Source organism: Pelobates fuscus, chromosome 2, assembly GCF_036172605.1.
Source record: "Pelobates fuscus isolate aPelFus1 chromosome 2, aPelFus1.pri, whole genome shotgun sequence".
Lineage (NCBI taxonomy): Eukaryota > Metazoa > Chordata > Amphibia > Anura > Pelobatidae > Pelobates > Pelobates fuscus.
This window is the reverse complement of record NC_086318.1, coordinates 398445206-398467281: the sequence shown is the minus strand read 5'-3', so window position 1 is coordinate 398467281 and position 22076 is coordinate 398445206. Positions and strand designations below refer to the sequence as shown.

The window sequence follows — 22076 nt, the reverse complement described above, 5'->3', positions numbered from 1 at the left end:
ATCCCCTCCATTATATACTTATACATATTTAAATATAAAATTAATATACAGAAGGGTTATTCACTGAGAACCAAATTACAAACGTTAGGCTAAAACAGTAAAGCTGTCAATACAGAGGAGTTGTAGCAAATCAGTTATTTTTCCGTATTTATTCCAATATCCTTTTCTTAATCAATTGCAATTCAATTTTAGTAACTGTCAGCGTTATTTACTAAGTTCAGAGTGGATTACCCCTTTAAGGCCAGAGTGGCCAAACTGAAAGCATGGCTGACGCAGATAATTTTTCCAGTTCAGCTATATGACCTTGAATTAGAAATTAAAGTTAGATTCTCACTATTCTGGATAATCCTGTAAACCTCACAGTCTACAGCCAGCTACAGGAAAAAATAAACAAAGGGAGGTGTACTCTCGCACATGCACGGGTGTACAGCAGTGACGTCGGCTCCTGTCGCTTAAAGATCAGCAGTGCGAGAGGACAGGTTCAGGTAAGTAATATCACTATTACCTGCCCCCCTCTGCCAGTCACCAGACCCCCTGCTGCGATGTCACCATTGGGTGGCTTTGATAGTACAACGTTAAGTTATCACTTGACATGCTCAGCAAATCAATGCCATCCATATATATAGATAAAGATAAAATTGCTAACGTGGAAATGGAATTAACACTCTAGAAATGCCAGCAGGTAGTGGTTATGGTGCGTAGGCTGCCGCAGTAGCAGAGAAGCCATCACTTACAGGGTTATTTGATAAATTCAGAATTTTTGTAAATTAAACCGAAATTACAAAATTGAGGCTAAAATACCCAAGCTGTTAATTAGCGCTGAGTTGAAGAAAGTTTCCAGAGTAGCTATTATTACCTAATTTTTGCCATTCAGATTTAATTCACTAAAATCAAAACAACTGGATAAACTATAGACAACACTTTCTAACATTAGAATTAAATTGTCAAATTAAAGCAAATAAAATAGAGAGCAACGTAACAACATTGTAAGATAGTGAAATTAATAAAACAACAAACTCACTTCTACACTATACCCAAAGTCTCCAAAATAAACATTGTTAAAGAAACATATACATATAGCAATGTTATTTTGGAACACAGCAGGTTAAAGGAACACTCGCCCTCTGTAGTGGTTATGGTGCTAAGTTACATTGCTCTACTAAAGTAAGATGTGAAATCCTTTAAAGGACCACTATAGGCACCCAGACCCCTTCAGCTTAATGAAGTGGTCTGGGAGCCAGGTCCACCTAGGATTAACCCTTTCTGCTCTAAACATAGCAGTTTCAGAGAAACTGCTATGTTTACTTTAGGGTTAATCCAGCCTCTAATGGCTGTCTCATTGACAGCCGCTAGAGGCGCTTCCGCGCTTCTCAATGTGATTTTCACAGTGAGAAGATGCCAGCGTCCATAGGAAAGCATTGAGAATGCTTTCCTATGTGACTGGCTGAATGCACGCGCGGCTCTAACCGCGCATGCGCATTCAGCCGATGACGGGGAAAGGAGGAGGAGGAGAGTCTCCAGCACCTCAGGGCACTATAGTGCCAGGAAAACGAGTATGTTTTCCTGGCACTATAGTGGTTCTTTAAGAGAAGTTTGGCAATTTAGCCTTGGTCCCAGAGGCATCTGCATGGCATAGAATAAAAACCAGAGAAAAGAGTTACTTGCTCACTACCCCAGTAACTGGTAGTATGTATTTATTTTGATTGTATGTATTGAGGCTGATGTGTACTATAGTCATTGCTGCCGCCCAAGAGTAGTGGGAGTTTGAATACAGGTCATATCTTTGTATATTTGTATCTACGCGGCATAAGGATTCTCATGCAGGAGAAGCCTGATACCACCCATAGCTATCCACTGCTCAATACAGGACACGCTTTTTGGCTAAGAGTGCATAGATCAGGGGTTCCCAACCCAGTTCTCAAGTACCCCCTACCAGTCCAGGATTTAGGGATTACCCTGTTTTGTTGGGAACCACTGGCATAGATGATACTCTCAGCCAATGAGAGCGGCCCTGCTTAGTTCAGTGGGGCTAAAAATGATTCCAAAAAAAGCAACCGCAATTGGTCATACTTTTAGTGCTCTGCGTGATGTGGCTCTGTGCACAACAGATAATGAATGACATGAACACTTTAATTTAATTTCATGTTTTATATAAAACACTGTTTAGGGTTCTCACTAGTCTACTAAAGAAATTCAGGGTGACTCTACAACTATTCTTCTTTGTATTTCCATTTTCTTAACACTTACAATTAATATGATACACAATTCCTGTATACAGTACACAGCAAACAATATACATTTATCTTCATTTTTTGTTGTGCTGGCTGTTTTCTGGTTATAGTTTAATCTAATTTGTGCTGCTATTCCTCTATGAAAAAGAGAAAAACAAATCATGCTTTCAGGCAATTTTAAGATTAAATTCATATAGTTCATGGGATTTTTTTTAATCCAAGTAATATGTGATTAAGTATGCTTTTTATTCTTATAGAGGGTGGTGTGGGAGGAACTTCCAGTTTCCAGTGAATTAGCCGCATATGTGGGATTTTAAAGTATCTTTATAGTTCTTTCACAGTGAGAAGCACGCAAGCGCCTCTAGCGGCTGTCAGTGAGACAGCCACTAGAGGACATAGGGGGAAGGCTTAACCCATTCACAAACATAGCAGTTTCTCTGAAACTGCTATGTTTATGAAAAAATGGGTTAACCCTAGAAGGACCTGGCACCCAGACCACCTCATTAAGCTGAAGTGGTCTGGGTGCCTAGAGTGGTCCTTTAAATAACAAAAAGAGTATTAGCAGTAACATTTTATGAGCCTAACCAGACAAACTTAAAATAGAATGATACGAGGATGCATAGTTAATCTGGTTAACAAAATAAATCATATTATTGGCCCCAGCTTTAAACCCCCAATCATATATGAACACTGAGGTATCGTTCGTAACCAAAACATTTTAAAAGAAAAAAAAATTTAAATTACATGTAGTGTAGCTTGTTTTTTAAATAGTGTTACATAAAAGTTAGAATCGACCCCTCCCCCTATTTTTATTCCCACACTATAACTGATACACCCCTCTCATTACTGAGACCTACCACCAACTAAATGTTGCAAGTGGACATAGGCCCGATTCCCTGAAGATGTTAACGCCCTCCCAACCTGGCACACCTGCCCTACCCCACACCCCCTGTGCCCCCTTTAACCCTATGTAAGTAACACAGGACTAACCATCTAACCACTCTCTCACATTGGGTACTCCTACCCCACATTGGGTACTCCTACCAGGTTTACCCGCCCAGCCTACTTACAACCTAATACTTAACTTATCGACTAACTTTGGCAAATGATAATATGCATAATGTCCACAATGTAGATAATGCCTTCTGATTTAAGACTAAACTATTATTGCCATTCTCAAATGTATATGATGTTACCTTTTGCCAACCCATATGTCACTATACAAAACGTACATAAAGATTGTCACACAAAAAGATTAAAGGGACACTATAGTCACCTGAACAACTACAGCTTAATGTATTTGTTCAGGTGAGATCTATAGCTCCCTGCAGGCAATCTAATGTAAACACTGTATTTTCAGAGAAAATACAGTGTTTACATTGATTGATAGGAATACCTCCAGTGGCCGTCACTCAGAAGGCCACCAGAGGGACTTCCTATCATGCAGGGCCCTAAAAAGGCCCTGTACACGTCAGACGTATTAAGATACGTCTGACATGTGCAGGAGAGAGAAGGCACTGTGTGCGCGCCTTCTCTCTCCAGCCTGTCAGAGAGGAGAGGGGGCGGGCAAAAACCGCGAGCTGAGCTGTCAGTCAGCTCAGCTCGCGGCCGCGACCGGTAGTGCGCTCAGGACTTCAGAGGGCAGCATGAATGCCGCCCTCTGAAGTCTGTGCGCATGTGCGGCGAAGTCGCGCATGTGCACAAGGGAGCAATGACGCTTCTCTCAGAAAAGCGTCCAATTGGGCCCCGCGATTTCGTCATTTTGACGAAAAAGGGGGCGCGGCATGGCTGGGAGCTCGGCGCTGGAACGGAGGTAAGTTTTTAATATAAAAAAGCATCGAAAATGATTTTTTATATTTGAAAGTACATATAAAAGCAAGAAGGAAGGCTGGGGGACCTGTCTTTCTTGCTTTTATATGTAGACTATAGAGTCCCTTTAAATGCATCCAAATTGCATTATTTTACCACACTGGATATGGTACTGATATAATAAATTAAATTATGTGTTATTTTTTTCAAATTGAGAAAGATTATGGAAGAAATGCTACATGCCAGCTTCGATTTAGGGGCATGGGAGGGAGTAGCATTATTATTGTTCATTCACATTCATTTATTCACCTGGCACTGCACCCGAGAGAGGTATTATTAATGCCAGGACAGATACAGACTGGTAATGAACTTATAAGGAGGCACTGCACTGATAACAGGGTGAAAATAAAACCTACTTGTTGGATTAAATCACCCTCCAAAAGCTCAGTAATTGATAATAGAGAGGTCCTGGGAACAGGCTTTCATCTTACTTTATGGTTTGATTGTTTGTTTTTTCAGTTACAAGATTAAATGGCAAACTGAAATTCCAGAGCCTGTATACAAATGGACAAATTTGGTATGAATATGGATGCATTTTAGCGTTTCATAAATATGTAATTATTGTTTTATGGAATACAGACATAAGGGGCTATTCACAAACACTGAAATGTTCTAATTCGAAATTGAAGGAAGATCTCCAAAATATGCATTCATAATCAACATGCAACTACATTACAATTTTGGATTGGATTATTCCATAATTTGGGTATATTTATAATGTGTAGGTACAGCAGGTAATCATCAATGTTTAGACTTGCTCAGTGAAACTGATAAGGAAGTTTTCTATTATGACCCATAGGAAAAGCAGCTCAAGAAAAAAAATATGTTCCCAGGCCTAATGTTTTGCAATAGACAATCAAATTACAAGGGAATATTATGCTTGGCTTCTATTAATCCTTGGCTCTACAGAACCTCAAAAGCACTAGGGATAATTCTGAACAAAAAAATAAAGACAGTTTCTGGGATATACCCCAGCTCTCAGGACCACGGAGAGCAGGTCACTGTTTTGTTAAGCCTTCACGAGCCTGAATCATAAGTAACAGTCACTGGTAACCATCCAGTTGATGTATGAATTCAAACTAATGCAATAAGGATTAATTATTTGTGAAACAAGTTATAAACATGGGCATTCAAAATACTAACATGGTTATTCAGTAAAGCGAGAAGTGCAGGGAATTCAAAGGGATTATTACATTTAAGGCCAAAAAAGACAGACAGCATAATTAACTAGAATAAGGTTTCCCGTTCAGCTATTTTGCCGTTTAATTAGAAATTTACTTTGAATTCCTGACAATTATCACCTTAGTGAATAACCCTGTAGGTCTGTCTGTCTGATTGTCTACTGATTAGTCTGCCTGGCATTCAGTCTATTAACCAAACTATCTATTGGTCTGTCTACCTACAGTATATATAATTTATTTTTTAAATGAGGATAATGTCAGTCAATGAACTTTTCAATAATTCCAACTCTTGGTATTTTTCTTGTGATAGTAAATCTATAATTTGTCATTCATTTCCCGCTAATGCACTGAATAGATAATGCTTGAAATGGAACTTGAGTTAACCCTCTGTGTGACAGGGGATTGAAGTGAATTTGCGGTGCTTCTTACAATTCAAAAGCTTATTAGAAAAACCTTAATTTGCAAGATTATTAACCTCTCGGCTAACAAATAAATTCACGCAAAACAGGTTCCCTTTACAGAAGTCTAACGTGCAAAAAAGAATCATACCACACGTGGAACTTCACTTACTAACAGTCAGTGCCTATCCCAAAACACATACAGGGTTAATCATTAAAGTGCCAGGAATGCAAATGAATTACCGCCATTTTATTATACAACATTAAGATTGGAATTTGTAGCATTGACATGCCTTTTTGTTTGATTTTTAGTATTCATCAATTTTCAATGAACTACAGTAATCGATTTTAGATCATGTTTAGAGATTTAGCGAAACGCATATAAATAACTTGAATATGCAATAATGGTAAATAGCTGCAATTCCCCCCAATAAAAATAATTTTAAAAACCCCCAAAAAACTGCTGCTACAGAATTATTTGGCATTTAAATACTAGTTTTTTTTTTTTAATATTATCAATATTTTCATATAATGATGAAGCTTGACTCTCCAAACGGCTGTGCATTAGCTGTAGAAAACGTATTTAAAATGAATAGGTATTTTTATTCAATCAAGTAGTACAAGTAATATATATATATATAGTTACTTGCCCTGTCACTGTTACAGACACAAATTCCGAGAATTTTTACTTGACAGCTGAATTAAATTATCTGTACTTGCCACAGGCTAGTGGAGTTTCCCAGTCTTGCTTTGATTGAATAATTGGGGTTTGATCGAATTAGAGTAAATATTCACATGCCAGAGATGTGTGTGTATATATAATGTTTCTATAATTCAAGTCCTATGCTAGTAGCCAGGCCTTAAATGTTGCTTGCCACTGCAAGTCTGGAGGGCTCATAACACTTGCTAGGGCAAAATTTTTACTCACCAATGGCTGTTGGTGAGTGTGTGTAGGTACTTAACTATGTGTATTTATACATATGTATATCTGTTAATATAGCTATGGTGTTTGTGTGTATTTGTAAAAAATGTATACATGTATGGCTTTGTAAGTATGCAACTATATAAATGTATGGCTGGCAAGACAGTGGAGGAGATTGCCCAGTGTTCTGAAAAGAGTCCTTTATTTTTGGCTTCTAATCTGTTCATGTTTATTAAATTGTTCTAAAAATGGTCCAAAAAGTTTCACAGTTCCTCTACCTAAATTCCAATATATTTCACAGAAATATCTATTTCAGAAAAGGGTGCCAAATTTGAAATGCCGGAAAAAAAGAGAAGCACAATAAACATTTTTTCTGTCAGAAAAAGTGACAAAAGATTAGTAAATCTATCGCATTGATGAGAAAATAGCCTTCATTCCATCATGACCGTTAATGTGCGAAAGCCGCAAAAGACGGATTTTTTTTTTTACATATATAAGAAATTGCGACAAATAAAAAATTGCAAAACTATCATTTTGATAAATCTTTCCCTTGTGTCCATGGTTTTTGGAGTATAAAACCAATTGTGTGCACAAATGGTAGAGTGTGTCTGTTTAAAAATAGCTATTGCTGTATAGGGTATATTAATACATGCCCGTATAGCTGCCTGTTTATATATATATGAGCATGCATGGCTATGTGAGTATATTACAATGTGCATTATAGCTGTGTTATTTGGTCTTTGTATGTAAATGGAATTATTACTTTTAGGCCAAAAAGAGGAGAGTTGAAAAGTGTTTGCTGCTCATACATAAACCATGGTTATATAAACCATGTGCATGTCCGTCTGTGCATAGATTTGCTCATGTATGGCTGTATATGTATGGATATATAAATATAATTATCAGCATGGTAGCTGTGTATATATGAGTGTAAATATGAGCATATACGGCTGTATTCATGTATATAAATACGTGCACATATAACTGTGAGATTATGCAAGTAAATGCATATATATGTATATAGGACTGTATTGGTATTTTATATAAACGCATGTGTGGCTGTATTTACGTACATTATATCAGTATGTACGAATGTGTGAGTCCCTAAACAAATGTATGAATGTCGTTTTAAATATCTTTTTTGCAATAGGTGTCCATGTTGAAATCGGGCTATAATCACACATCTACAAGTTAAATCAGGGGTTAAGCATCGCCATTTTGACCTTAAAGTACAACACCACAACGTGTACAACCAATTAAAATTAACATTATATATACAGTACATAAATAAACCTGTGCTGACACGGGAGATCTGAGCACCCTCTTTGCATGTGAGGGAATCCGAAAGGAACCCCGAAACATTCCATTAGTGATTCCCCCACTTTCAAAGAGATACAGAAATAATTCTATAGAAGTAAATGAGATTAATATTTCTGTAGGAAGAGAAGGCTCTGCGCCTGCAATGGCTTCCTTTGACAGCAGCCCCTGTACTGCACATGCCTGAATCCAACCTTCCTATGTCCATATGTCACTTTGACAGCCATGCACATGTGTCTACAGAATCCAGCAAAGAAAGTCAAGCAAAGCCCACTGACTGGAATAAAGCCAGAATGCACGCCAAAAAAGCCTGCAGAAACAACACACAAGAAAACTAAATATGAAAGCTGAACCCTGCAAGTGTAACATTAGTGCCTGTCTGGAACACGTCACACGAGCGTGCAACAAGTGCATTGCTCAAGTGTCCCAGGCACAGTGGGTAACTTTTAACATGTTACATGTTAGATAGCGCTGATTTCTGTCATTGGCAGCCCAGATCTGTGTGTGCAGCACATTTCTCATGATGCTCAGTCAGCCTGCTGGCTGAGCATCATAGGAACTGCACTGCACAAATATCTGGGGTCCTATGGTAAGTTAAACTTATTCTATCATAAACCCTGCACTCATCAATGCTTTCATTATGTTGCTTTTTTTCACATTAGGCAAAATGGAATACACTTCAAATGCATTGCACACAATGCTAAAGCACATTGGGTTAACCCTTACAATAAAAAAATAAATAATAATAGTATACATAATCAACCAGCAGCAAAGCAAGTATACATTTCAAATCGAATCTACCTTATAGATATATATTTTTTTCCTTTCTTTCTTTCTTCTCATAGATATTTCCTTTTTTTAATTCTGGGTGTGCAGACAGAAAAAAAAAATATTTTAAAAAGATGAACTGGTGGGTAAACTGCATTAAAAGTGGGTGGTGCAGAACACAAAATATGGGGTTTGAATTAATGACAAAAAAAATAAATAGAGAGAGATCTATCCGTGTGCTGTATTTCCTCTGGTTTAGTTTGTGGCAGCAAGTTAGAATTTTTTTTTTTTTTTTTAAAAAGAGGAGTATGAAAAAAAAAAAATTGGCCATGCAATGTCTCCCCTCTCCCCCTCCCTCCTCCTCCCTCCTGCCATGCAATCTTGAAACCAAAGCCAGTTCCTGGAGTGGAGATGTAAGCAGGGCAGCCATTGGTGTCTGCGAGCTGCTCTTCATTGGTTACTGTACTCAGGCCTGGGATTGGTGTTTGCAACTTTACAGCTCTGTTTGCATTGTTATACATTTTCTTTCCACCCTGTCAGTTCGCGATTTAAGTTGCTCTTTGATTGGTCCACTTCAATATCTCACTTGCAAAAAATGTTCACTATCTCGCTGTTTCTATCATAGAGGGGAGGGGAAAGCCAGTCAGGAAGCACTTTCAAAAATAAAATGGTTGTAAAACTGACAAGAGCAAAGGTCCTTGTCATTTATTAATTAACGTGTAAATAGGGAGGAGAGTATTAAAAGGAGATATGATAGAGTGAGACAACTAGTCAGCATGAAATATATATTTTTCAATATTTGTGCACTTAAAAAAACAAAACTATAGTTCTCTATTGTGCTGAGTGGAGTGATTGACCTTGAGTTCTAATTGTTTTCTTTTAGAACACACTTGTTTCTGAGCATAATGTATAACAGTCACAATTCTGTATAGACTTTTCAATGACCACTTTGTCTTGTGAGCACAGACTCACATTGCAGCTCAGTCTTCATAGAGATATTGATATAAAATTATGGTGAAATCAAAAAAGTGACAAAAAACTCCCCGCAGATTGCACCAAGTATGCTGGGTTATAATTTCCTACCAATACTATAGCCTGATACAATTAAGAAAATTGGATAAAGCCGTGCAGATAAGGAAAGATGATACATAACAATGAAGAGTGTATTATGGGAAAATAAAACAATTGAGATGTTCAGGAGATATCATAAACCCAGAGACCAGCAATTCATTTTTTTTCTCTGCTATTACAGTTGTGATACGCACACACAAGCATTCACAGGCTGTACGTCTAATGATGCACGGACACTACACTGTTTGGTATCCAACTAGGACGTCCGGAGAAAGGGACCGAACCCCAAGTTAGGGATGTTCCTAACAAAACCAGGTCCAGGACAGTTGTGCTGGCTTTGATTGATGGGAAATAAATGCCAAGGCTGCAGCCATAGCAGATTTGCATAGTAAACTCTATTTATCATTGCAGGTTGTATTAATCACTGAAATATCTTAAAAGGGGAACTGTCACTACCTGGATTTTTTAAATTGTCTTTACTTTTCCCATATATTTAACAAATATGAGCTAGTGAGGTCTTAAAAATAACATTTAGAAATCAACTTAACTGTATTTTTCTCTTTGTTGTAACTGAGGGCCCCCATCGTAGCTCCCTGGTGGTCATTGTTATGAGATCAGCCCTTTGCACCTGTCAGTCAGCAGAGAAGAAGAGGAACAGAGACAATGGCGTATATTCAGGGGCGTACCTAGAGCATTTGGCACCTGGGGAGGATCCTGTGTTTGGCTCACCCCCATTAAAATGTAACACCCACTAATATTTTTTTATGTTTTCTAATGTTTTTGTGGTTTATTGTCTTGTACAAAACCCTGCCCAGTCCCCGTTTTACAAACCCCCCCTTCTACAAAACCTTTGTCACGGTTCTCACCATGATATGCAGATGTGGTCGCCCCAGAAGTGCCAAACAGGGGATTTGAACCTGGGTCCTTCGTATCCAGGGCCTGCCATACCCCCTTTTAGACATCGGCAATTCGGATGCTCCCGATGTCCGAATTTCTGAAGTGCCGAACCTAATTGCCGATGTGCCAACTTTCCAAAGTTCCAAACCGAATTGCAGAAGTGCCGAATTTCGGGAAGTGCCGAAGAGCTTCGTATTTCTGAAAATTGGCAAAACAGGAGAGGGACGTAAAATTAAGGGAATGATAACAGGAATCTAACCCTACTCCTAACCGTAACCCTAGAAGGGTTAGGGTTAGGGGTAGAGGTACGGTTAGGGGTAGGGTTAGAGTTAGGGGTAGAGGTACAAGAACCCCGGTCCACCCCTCTACAAAAAAAGCCCCCCCCCCCACAAGACCTCTGTCCACCCCTCTACAAAATTACCCTGCCCCAGCTCTACAAGACCCCTGTGCCCCCTAGAAAAATCCCTGCACCCCTCTGCAAAAAAAACCTGCACCCTTGTACAAAACCTCTACCCCTTCTACAAAAACCCCTGCCCCCCATTCACAAAAAACCCTGACCACCTTTAATGAGCCTCCGCATTACTGCCCAGGAAATCTCAGTTTATCAATAATGGGATAACAATACCAGGATCTGCCATAATTAAAGGGATACTACAGGCACCCAGACCACTTAATCTCTTTTAATTGGTCTGAGTGCAATGTCGCTGTCCCCTTAGCCCTGCAATGTAAAACAGAAAACCTGCAATGTTTACATTGCAGGGTAAGACTGCCCCTAGTGGCCGTCTACCAGGCAGCCACTAAAGGTGTTTCCTGCAGCATGGGGACATCCAGATTCTTCCAATCCCCCATAAGAAAACATTGTCTAGATGCTTATATATGTGAAAGGCTTAAAGGACCACTATAATCACCCAAACCACTTCAGCTCAAGTGGTCTGGGTGCCAGGTCCCCCAGGTTTTAACCCTTCAGATGTAAACATAGCAGTTTCAGAGAAACTGCAATGTTTGCATTGCAGGGTTAATCCAGCCTCTAGTGGCAGGCGCTGGATTAAAGTAAGTAGCTGAAGGGGTTTTAACCCCTTCAGCCCAGCGGGAGGGGGGCCCTGAGGGTGGGGGGGGGGGCTAAGGGTAATATAGTGTCAGGAAAATGAGTTTGTTTTCCTGACACTATAGTAATCCTTTAATGCACGCAAACTACTCGCTGCGCATGAGCATTAGGTTCCCCCCATTGATGACGTCAGAGGTGGCGAAGAAGGAGAACTCAATGCTATACAGAAGTTTAAAGGTTTTTTTTGCCCTTTAACCCCTTAAGGACCAAACTTCTGGAATAAAAGGGAATCATGACATGTCACATATGTCATGTGTCCTTAAGGGGTTAATCATAGGGTGGCGGGACTGGACAATAGCTTTAGGGTTGAGGGACCCTATAGTGTTAGGAATACAGTATTGTATTCATAATGCTATTGTGACGATAGTCACCATCACTGGGGAGTGGGGGTGGAAGTATAGTGTTCCTTTAATCCAGCCCTTCTCTAATGAATGATATGCCCAAAGAGAAACACACTGTCTCTGACTGTCTCTCCAGCTCTGACCTCCAGCATATCGATAAGGGAATGTCTGAACTGAACAACAGTCACAAACAGCCTTGGATTGTAACTTTCACCAGTCTCTGGCAATTTGGGACTAAGATGAAAAACTTTAACCACAGGTGTTTTTTATTTTTTTGTAAATAATGTTATATAAATATTAGGAAAGGTTCTGGGTAAAAAAAAAGAACATCCCAGGAATCTAGAGACATTGATATCCACAAAACACAATTTTTAGCAGCACTAGCACCATTTCAGAATTGTTCAAAGGAAACTTTGCATTTAAAGTGTGTAATTTCAACTGAGACATTTTAACGGAACTGTATGTTCATCATAACAACTTAATCAGAATGATGTTCTTATGGTGCCCAAAGGTCCCTGGCGCTTTCTTACCTGAAGATTTTAAACTGTTTGATAAGGTTGCTCTTCAGTGGCACCAGGTTTCTTTATTTGATTTTAAGGAAGCGCGGAGTGCTGCCAGGCAAGGGCACCCCTGAGTGGCTATTGCAGTAAGTTAATGCTCTAAGCCAAGCATGTCAACTCAAAGTCTAGTACGGGCCAAATAAACAAGGTTTAGGTTTATGTGGGCTGCAAAAAACAAAAAACTTACATTTTCATAGAAACCTAGGTATATTTTGAAAAGTACACTATAAAAAAAAACAGCATCCTCATAACTAAACCACAGTAACCCCCTCTACTAAATCCCAGTCCCCCCTATATACCAAATGGCGCCATCCGCACCCTGTGCCAAATCTGATCCTCCCGCTACTTCTTGAAACCCTGTGATGGTGGAGCACGTCGACATCAGGTTGGAATGTGACATGGCATTGCGTGCCTCCGTTCACCTCCTGGTCCTCCACTGTCCAGCCTGTCCATTATGACTGACACACACAGACTCACTGACCGACACACACTCACTGACACATTCACTGACAGAGACACACACACATTTACACATTCTTGCACACACTTACATCAATGTATTTATCCCTGGGTCCAGTGGGGATCTTCTATACGGAGATCTCCTTCCTGTACTTCACTGCTCCCTCACACGGGCAGTTTAGTGCTGCCTGGTGCCCGAATATGACGTCATATTCCGGCACCCGGCATCACTACAGACAGTGCGCGAGAGGGAGCAGTGAGGAGCAGGAAAACTGAGCTCCTCCAGCGACCTTTCAGAGTCCCGGCTGGGTGACTACTCTGCTTTAACAATAAGCATGTGTTCGCGGGGCCGCAAAGATGTCTATTGTGGGCCTCATGCAGGCTGCAAGTTTGACATGCTTTCTCTAAGCCAATCAGTAGCTCTCTATTCATAAAAAAGTTGTTACAATGATTACCATAAAGTTCCTTTAATCCATTAATGCTGTTACAGCGTTTTATCCAGTCCCACATAAGTGGGCTAAACGGGGTGCAATATCATTGTACATTTTCCCAATATATTTTTATTTAATGAAAACAAAATTATAAATGTATATATTAGAGATTGTACGCATATTAGTCCAGTGATGACATTTGTATCTTGTAATACCATTTTTATTGGACTAACAGAATTTTGAAATGACAAGCTTTTGGGAGAACCTCCCTTTCTCAAGTCTAAAGCATTTCTGAGCAAAAACGACACATAGAATTCAAAGTTGAGATGTGATACAGGGGTTAAAACAATATGCCTGTAAATAAGGCATAGGTCTGATTTTAAATAGACACAATTCTCATAGAGGGTTGTAAATAACTTGTGTAAAGATTACAGAGTGAGGGGGGGGGGGAGTGAGAAAACAAAAAACAAGCAAACAGTTCAAAAGGTGGTGCTAGAAGGGTGAGAGTAAAAAATGAATTACGTAAATTAAGAATGCATGAACTCATATCGATATATGGCAGAATATGCATTAAGGCCTATATACAATGGGAGGGGGAGCGCCTCTTCCTCCCACTCTGCGTAGGAGCGCCCGCCGCCGGAGATCGAAAGGCCCCCTTCCCTGCTATATCAGGTAAGCAGCACGGAGGGGAGCCAACAGTGTGTATGGACATGACAGAGCAGAGAGAAACAGCTGCCTGCCATTAGGCATTAGGGAAGGATAGATATGGGGGGAGAGAGATGTAAGGGGTAGGGAGGTATGGATATGGAGGGAGAGAGATGTAAGGGGTAGGGAGGTATGGATATGGAGGGAAAGAGATGTAAGGGGGTGGAAAGTATGGAAGGGGGGACATAGATGTAAGGGGTAGGGATGTATGGATATGGGGGCATAGATGTAAAGGATATGGAAGTATGGATAAGGGGACATAGATGTAAGGGTTAGGGAGGTATGGATAGATGGACATAGATGTGAGGTTTAGGGGGTATGGATATGGGGAGCATAGATGTAAGGATTGGGAGAGATGGATGTGGATTGCTATGGTGGAGACGATGAAAGGGGTAGGGAGGTATGGATAGGGGGACATAGATCTAAGAGGTAGGGATGTATGGATATGGGGAGGCCATAGATGTAAGGGATAGGGAGGTATGGATATGGGGGGGCATAGATGTAAGGGAGATATAGAAGGTAGGAAGACATGGATAGGGGAGATATATAGAGGGGAGAGAGACATGGATGGGGGAGAGATATAGAAGGGATGGAGACTACTAGTGATTCCATGATTAATATTTCACCCCCTTCCTCTCAATGAATCAGTAGTGGGGGGTGGACATGAAATGGGGGAATAGACCTGAAATGGGGGTGGGGGGGAATGGGCATGAAATATGGGAGGGATATGAAATATGGGGGGATGGACATGAAATATGGGGAGGATATGAAATATGGGGGGATGGACATGAAATATGGGGGGGATATGAAATATGGGGGGGAATGGTAACTGAAACCCACGCTACGCCACTTTGTCCGGTGTGAAGAGGGGGTCAGGGAGGGGCAAGGAAGTGTGTCTGCGGGTTTATGTATATATGTATGTATGTATGTGTGTGTGTATATACATATATACATACACACATGCGGCGTGTGTTTGTGCTTTAGGGTTCACATAGGCTGCGCACGCCTATGCATGTAGATATATATATATATATATATATATATATATATACACCTTATAAGGTTTATGGGTGTGCATTTCTATAAGTTAATGTGGGTTCATGTGCATGTATATGCATGTGTAAGTTTCTAAATATTGTGTATATGTGTGTATGTGTGTAATAAAAAAATAATAATATGTATGTGTATACAGCGCCATCTTTAATATTGAATGGACCCTGGGCAAGCATTTGCTTGGGCCCCCTGGACCCTGCCGCTGTCACCTCCCCCTCACTCCCTGGCATGCAATCAAGCCCTCCACCCCAACACAGTAACATTTACATTTTTAAACCCACCCTACAGTTTCCTACCTGGGGTTCAGTGTGGTGCCTGAGGCTGATGGGAGTGAGGAGCCCTCTCCTCACTGCCACCTTCTCCTCCTCCCTTCCACGCGGCTCCTTTTGCCACCTCGCGCACAACTCTTTTCCTTATGGGAGGAATTGAGTCGCGGCTGTCACTTCGTCCCAGACGGCTGCCATAAAGCAAGGGGCCGGTCGCAGTGTTTTTAGAGCGTGACCGGGCCCCTGTTAAAAACAAGCCAACCGTGTGGCCCTAAGTGCATGGGCCACCCGGTGGGCCTACTTAGTGTGTGGGGCCCAAGCTGGTGGCAATGGGGGGGGGGGTGATTCTTGAGGGCAGCGGGACCCACGGGGCAGCTGCTTTGGGCCCCCTGCCCCGTTTGCCCCTAGTTAAAGACGTGTGTGTGTGTGTGTGTCTTACTCCCCATTCACTAGACTGGCTTGGTAATGGTACGTTTCTTTCCAAGCTGGTTTATTGAATGGGGAGTAACTGATTGGCCGCTCTCAACCAATCAGCGGAACTCCGCGCTTCCTGCAAGCGAACATTTAGAAGCTGGATGCTGCCAGGGGAGGAGTGGAGATCGCTACTGTAGGCAACTTTGGGATTAAACTGTTCAAGTACGGTTTAACCCCTTGAAGTAAGAGTGCCTCCACGGGCCTCCTGGTACCATGACAACTTAATTTAGATTAAGTTGTTTTGGTGCCTGTAGAGTCCATTTAGGGGGTTAAATGTATAACTGTCTAGTGTCCTAATCTCTCCCCCTGCAGCTGCTGACAGTGGACAGGTCCAGGCATTATGAAGCTTATTCTTTAAACTCCATAGGACAGCATATTAAAATCGCAATATTAAAATTCTATCAAATACCTAAACTATAACTATACCTGAAATGGAGCATCTTTCCAGATCCACTATTTTGGCCTCAGGTTTGTCTATGTTGATTCTAATTTGCTGTAATTCAGAGTTCAATTAATAAATCCTTCTATCGGGAGACATTATTTGATAATCATAGTTTCTCTACAACATTATGAAACTTTATCAGATTCGTACACTTTCCTAAGCCAAATGTTGGCAATTGTTTTTGGTATTGTTATTTCAGATTCATGAATTTTTTTTAAAGTGGACCTGTCTTGGAGATGTGACATAGCTCTGTATAAAGAAAAAAAGAATTGATATATAATACTAGCAGAATTTATATAATTACTAAGCATTATAAAATGCAGCAGTGACATCATTGCAAGCCATGTGCCTTACATAAAAGAACGAAAACAGGAAAAGATAAACTAGACGACAGCAATATCAAGAACATATTTTTAACACTTTCAGTGTTATTTTAGTGAGGGGTTTTTTCACTGATCACTAAATTCTAAAAACTAAGCTAAACTAACCAAGCTGTAAATGACGTAGAGTTCGAACATTTTGCATAATTTCGCAATTTGGATTTTTTTATTCTTTTAAACAAACATTGTAAGATTTTCAAATGACATACACATTCTCAAACGAGATTTTTTTTTTTTTTTTTTTTTTTAGAGGTTATAGGAACACTTTTTTCTATTGCTTTAACTTTTTAATGTGGAATAACAATTTCAGAATTTGTTTGTAAGTTTAACAGTTTCTGTGTGTGTGTGTGTGTGTGTGTGAATCCGTGAATATGAGTGTGCGTATGTATAACAGTTAGTATCTGTGTTTGAGTGTGTTTATGTGTAATATTGTGTGTAACACTGTGTGTGTGTGTGAATCTGTGAGTATGGGTAACAGTTTGTGTGTATATTTAAGTGTTTGCGTGTGAATAGTGTAATGCGTATAGTCTGCATATATGGGTAACAGTGTGTCTATAAGTGTAACTGTGTAACTTTGTAAGTGTATGATTTTTGCATACCCCCATAATTTTTTGCTAGGTCAAATATATAAAAAAACAAACAAACTGAAAGGCTATTACATTTTGTGAGCTTTGAAACTGAAGTTTAGTGATGGAGTTCACTGGATTCTGTGTGTTGTATTAATTTAATTGGTCCCAGCAGCTCCTTTATACTGTATGTATGGTTTACATGTCAGGTGCCTGTAGGAACAGAATTCTAAGGCACCCTGCTCCCTCAAATAAAAACTGCGTTTAACCCCATAACGCCATTACGGAGTTCCATGCCGTCCGCATTTTAATGGGCTTTAAAGCAGTTGCGGCGGCATTGAACGCCAAAATGACTATAGGCCCCAAGTGCTCCAAAATACTCACCTCTGTCACAATCTGCTTCTCTGGGACTGCCCCAAGCATACCCCCATACATAAATAATTACATAAATATACACGTAGACTTTTAAAATATACATATATATATTTACCTTCTACGTGCATATTTATGTAATCTTTTTACATAATTACCTGATTTTACTAGTTACAATTTGAGGGACCTGCCTGACAACCAAGCAGAAAGTCCAGAGAATTTAATTTGCAAGCCCTATATTTAACCATGTAACTTTCCATAAAACCTGTACATGAGAAGTACTATTTTACTCGTCAGACTTCACTGAACAAATATGAGTGTTGTAAAACTGTAAAACATATCATGACGAATCGACGATATTATCAGTGAAAGTGCAGTTTTGTGGAAAAAAATAACAACAAAAAAATACGACCGCTAACTTTGGCCAACGTTTGTGACTAAGTGGCTACTAAAAAAGAAAGGACATACTCCATTTTGAATACCCTGGGTTGTCTTCTTTTTCAGATGGTATGCCATGATGGGAGGTTTTCTCATTCTTGGGCTGCCATACGGTCTCAAAGGCAACAAAACCAATCTGGCAAATTTACAAACACCATAAAATCTGCTGTATTCGTGAGACATTACTGGACACAAAAATGAGTGTTTTAGAACACTGAAACATATAATGCTGCGGCTGAGGGGCGATCGAGGGAGCCGATGAAGTGTGGAGGGCACAACCCGACACACATGGAGTATCACCGGGGACATCCAGTGGAGCTTCATTCAGCTGAGGGAGAAGATCCGATGTTGTGCTGGGAGGCGGTGAAGCAGAATAGCTAAATTCCATGCTGGTTGGAGATACAAGCCAGCAACCTATTAAACGGAGGAAACTAAGGGAGCATAACCCATGCATGCATAATCAGTGTGATCATAATACACTGATAGCAAGAAAACAGCAAGCTGCTACCAAGCTGTCCTGGAGTACATCTGTATAAGCCAAGTGCCTAACGATATATTAGTTGTATATACTTTGCAGGAGTCTGTATAATCAATTAGCCTTTGAAGATCAGAGGACAGCACAGGGAGCAGTAATTAGGGGGTAATATATGATGTAAAGTTCAATGTATCCAATTTAACCTTTGCCTATCAGACAGTCTGCAGCGAGTTAAGAAGCACTTCATGTAGGCTCTTGAGGTTTATTGCTTTTTCTTTTAGTCCTGTCCCGTTCTTCTCCTGCACTGAATAACCCTTTCTACTCGCACTGCTAATTTAGGAAAAAAGGAAAGGGAAAAATATCCTTTTTACTCTTTTTTTTTTCCCCCTCTTTGCTTGCTACGAAACTAAAAATTACTAAGTAGAGAGGGAGTCACCAAATACCTGACAAAGAAATGAACACTTATGTAAATAAACGTATGTAACCCGCAGACATGGGTAATGGTGGATCCCTCATAGAGGGGGAACGCCTTCATCTGTTGGCAATGTACACCCCACACGCTTACACGGCTGCGGCAGATGCTGGTACAAGGTAGAAGGGTAGGAATGGCATTGCAACACATAGAAATTGAGACCCTGTGTGGACCAAGCCTCCCCTCCAGCTCACCACACCCCAACTGGACAAGGTACATAGCAGAGATGACAAAGGAGGGTAGTGAGACACATGGGATGGGGGTAGCCATGGCAGACGACAGGCACAGAACACGGGGAATCAGAGCTAGACACTAGAGCCCCTCCCAGAGCCATGGGGACCACCCACGACGCAACCTGACGACCCAGTGGCCCAGTGACGCTGGACCGAAAACCTAACCAACCCGACGCACTGTAGGGAGGTACACGGATGACACTCAGACCCCTGCACTAAAAACGAAGGCGGATGCTTGAGTCCTGACCCCCTTGACAGACCCAGACAGACCCGCGCACTCACGCCTCACACTGAGTGACAAGCCGCTCGCCGAAGAGACCTCAAACCCATTTTCACATGATCACACCGCAACACGTTAGTATCTCACACAAGCCCTAATGACCATCACACTGTAGTGCAACACATGCCAATCCGGCCGGGGAGGCGAGTTGGGAAAAACCTGGTTATATACTTTATATTACTTCTTACCTTAAGATATAACTTAGTTCGGCGCATTGTTCCTGGATAGTTGCCAATTTAGGGACACGTGCCGGAGAACGACAACTGTGCTGTGCCTGACAGCGTGCACCCCAAGTGACAGGTGCCTAATTTTTCTCTGGTACAGGGAGTGCAGCTTGCCCCTGAACGGGGAGCGACGTGCACTACACGACCACAGACACCAAGTCACAGATACTCCCACCTCTGGAGGGGGGTGGACGCCAATTGTCGCCCCCCCCCCCACCCGGGTGAGTCCCCACATAGGGGAAGCATTACGAGCCTGACCGACCAAAACAGCTGAGTCTGATGTGGACGCCTACCGACACACCATCCGCTATGGGCCGCTCTTCCTCTGGCCTGCCCTCCTCCCCTCCTTCTTCTTTCCCGCCCCCCAGCTCCCCTCTCCCCCCCATTTCCCCCCAGCATGACGGCGAGGCGGGTGGGCTCCCCTCCCCCTCGGGGGCGGCCCTGTGGCCCAGCAGCGGCTGGGTTTGCTCCAGCACCGCTGCACATTTGGTCATTAGATTGGATTATGTCCTAATCGCTCAGGAGTACCTGCCTCTACTCATTTCAGCAGGCATCAAGACGGCGTGCTGGTCAGATCACACGCCCATCTCAATCCATATAAAATCCCCCCTGTACAGGCTCAGAGAACTTCAATGGCGAATGAATCCATACTAGCGGATGTGCCCGTGGTAGCGGACCTCCGCGCTGCAATCACCACATACTTCAACGAGAATGCCTCGCCGGACACACTGCCGATGACAATCTGGGAAGCGCACAAATGTGTAGTGCGGGGACACCTCATCCGGATCTGCACGCAGCGGAAAAGAGAGCAGAGGGCACGCATGGCAGACCTGATCCGCAAAGTTGAAGAGCTGGAAGAAGCACACAAAACCAACCAAACGGATGACACCTACAGGTCGCTCTTGGACGCACGACGGGCCCTGAAGGAACTCCTAACTCAAAAACTTCAACATACGATTCGCAAATCTGGTCGTTTTTTCTATGAGTATTCAAACAAATGCGGAAGGCTCCTAGCCAAAATGCTTCAGAAACAAAGACGCATGAGCCACATTACCAAAATCAAACAAAAGAGGGTCCGGAGATGCAACTGCCGGACAAAATCAAGGCGGAATTCCATGCTTACTACTCTGACCTGTACAACATACAGTGCAGAGAGTCCCCAGGGGAGGAAAGGACGAGGATCACACGGATGACGGCATACCTGCAACAACATGTGACGAAAACCCTGGACGACGCAGACGTGGAGGAGTTGGAGGCACCCATCACGCTCCTGGAGCTCCAGGCAGCACTAAAGTCCACCAAGCTGAATAAAGCACCAGGTCCAGACGGACTCCCAGCTAGATATCTCAAGGAATTTGGAGACGAGCTCATGCCACAACTTCTAAAAGGCATCAACTCCCTGCGAGACGGGGACACGTTCCCCAGGGACAACCTGATGGTAACGGTGGCGGTCATACCAAAAGACGGAAAAGACCCATCAAACTGCGCGAGCTACAGGCCGATATCCCTCCTGAACGCGGACCTGAAGCTCTTCACTAAAGTCCTGGCCACACGCCTGCGGTGCCTTTTACCCAAATTGGTGGACCCAGATCAGGTGGGTTTCATCCCAGGAAGGGAGGCGCGGGACAACACCACCAGAGCATTGAACATCATTCATGTGGCGGAACACCTGAAACAACGGACCCTTCTCCTATCCATGGATGTGGAGAAGGCTTTTGACCGCATAGACTGGAAATATATGACCACCACCCTTGAGGCGATGGGGTTCGGCCCTTACCTGCTGACGTGGATAAAGGCGTTTCCGAGTGCCAGGATCACGATAAATGGGTCCTTGTCACCAACGTTCCAGAATCGCAACGGGACGAGACAGGGATGCCCGCTCTCCCCCCTTCTGTTTGCCCTCTCCCTGGAACCATTCCTGGGGGCGGTCAGACGGGATGGGGGAATCTCTGGGTTTACATTAAAAGGCACTTCCCACAAGACAGCGGCATACGCGGACGATATGCTGTTTTTCATTAGCAACCCCCTGGTAAAAGCGTTTCGGGAATATGGGCAGATATCGAATTTGAAGCTCAACACCGACAAGTCGGAAGCTATGCTCATAGCCGCCGAGCCCAGCGAAGCCGCCCATTTGCGCTCGCAATTC

The 22076-nt window shown here is 42.0% G+C and overlaps 1 protein-coding gene across 3 annotated transcripts in view; it reads right to left on the bottom strand.

The window, feature by feature from the left end:
• The window catches only part of TRERF1 (transcriptional regulating factor 1), a 170927-nt gene extending 161976 nt beyond the window's left edge, over window positions 1–8951 (bottom strand). For all 3 annotated transcript variants that reach the window (XM_063443880.1, XM_063443883.1, XM_063443881.1), the window contains exon 1: window positions 8720–8951. The gene's annotated coding sequence lies outside the window, so the exon portion shown is untranslated. The remainder of the gene's footprint in view (window positions 1–8719) is intronic.
• Window positions 8952–22076: the final 13125 nt, after the last annotated feature.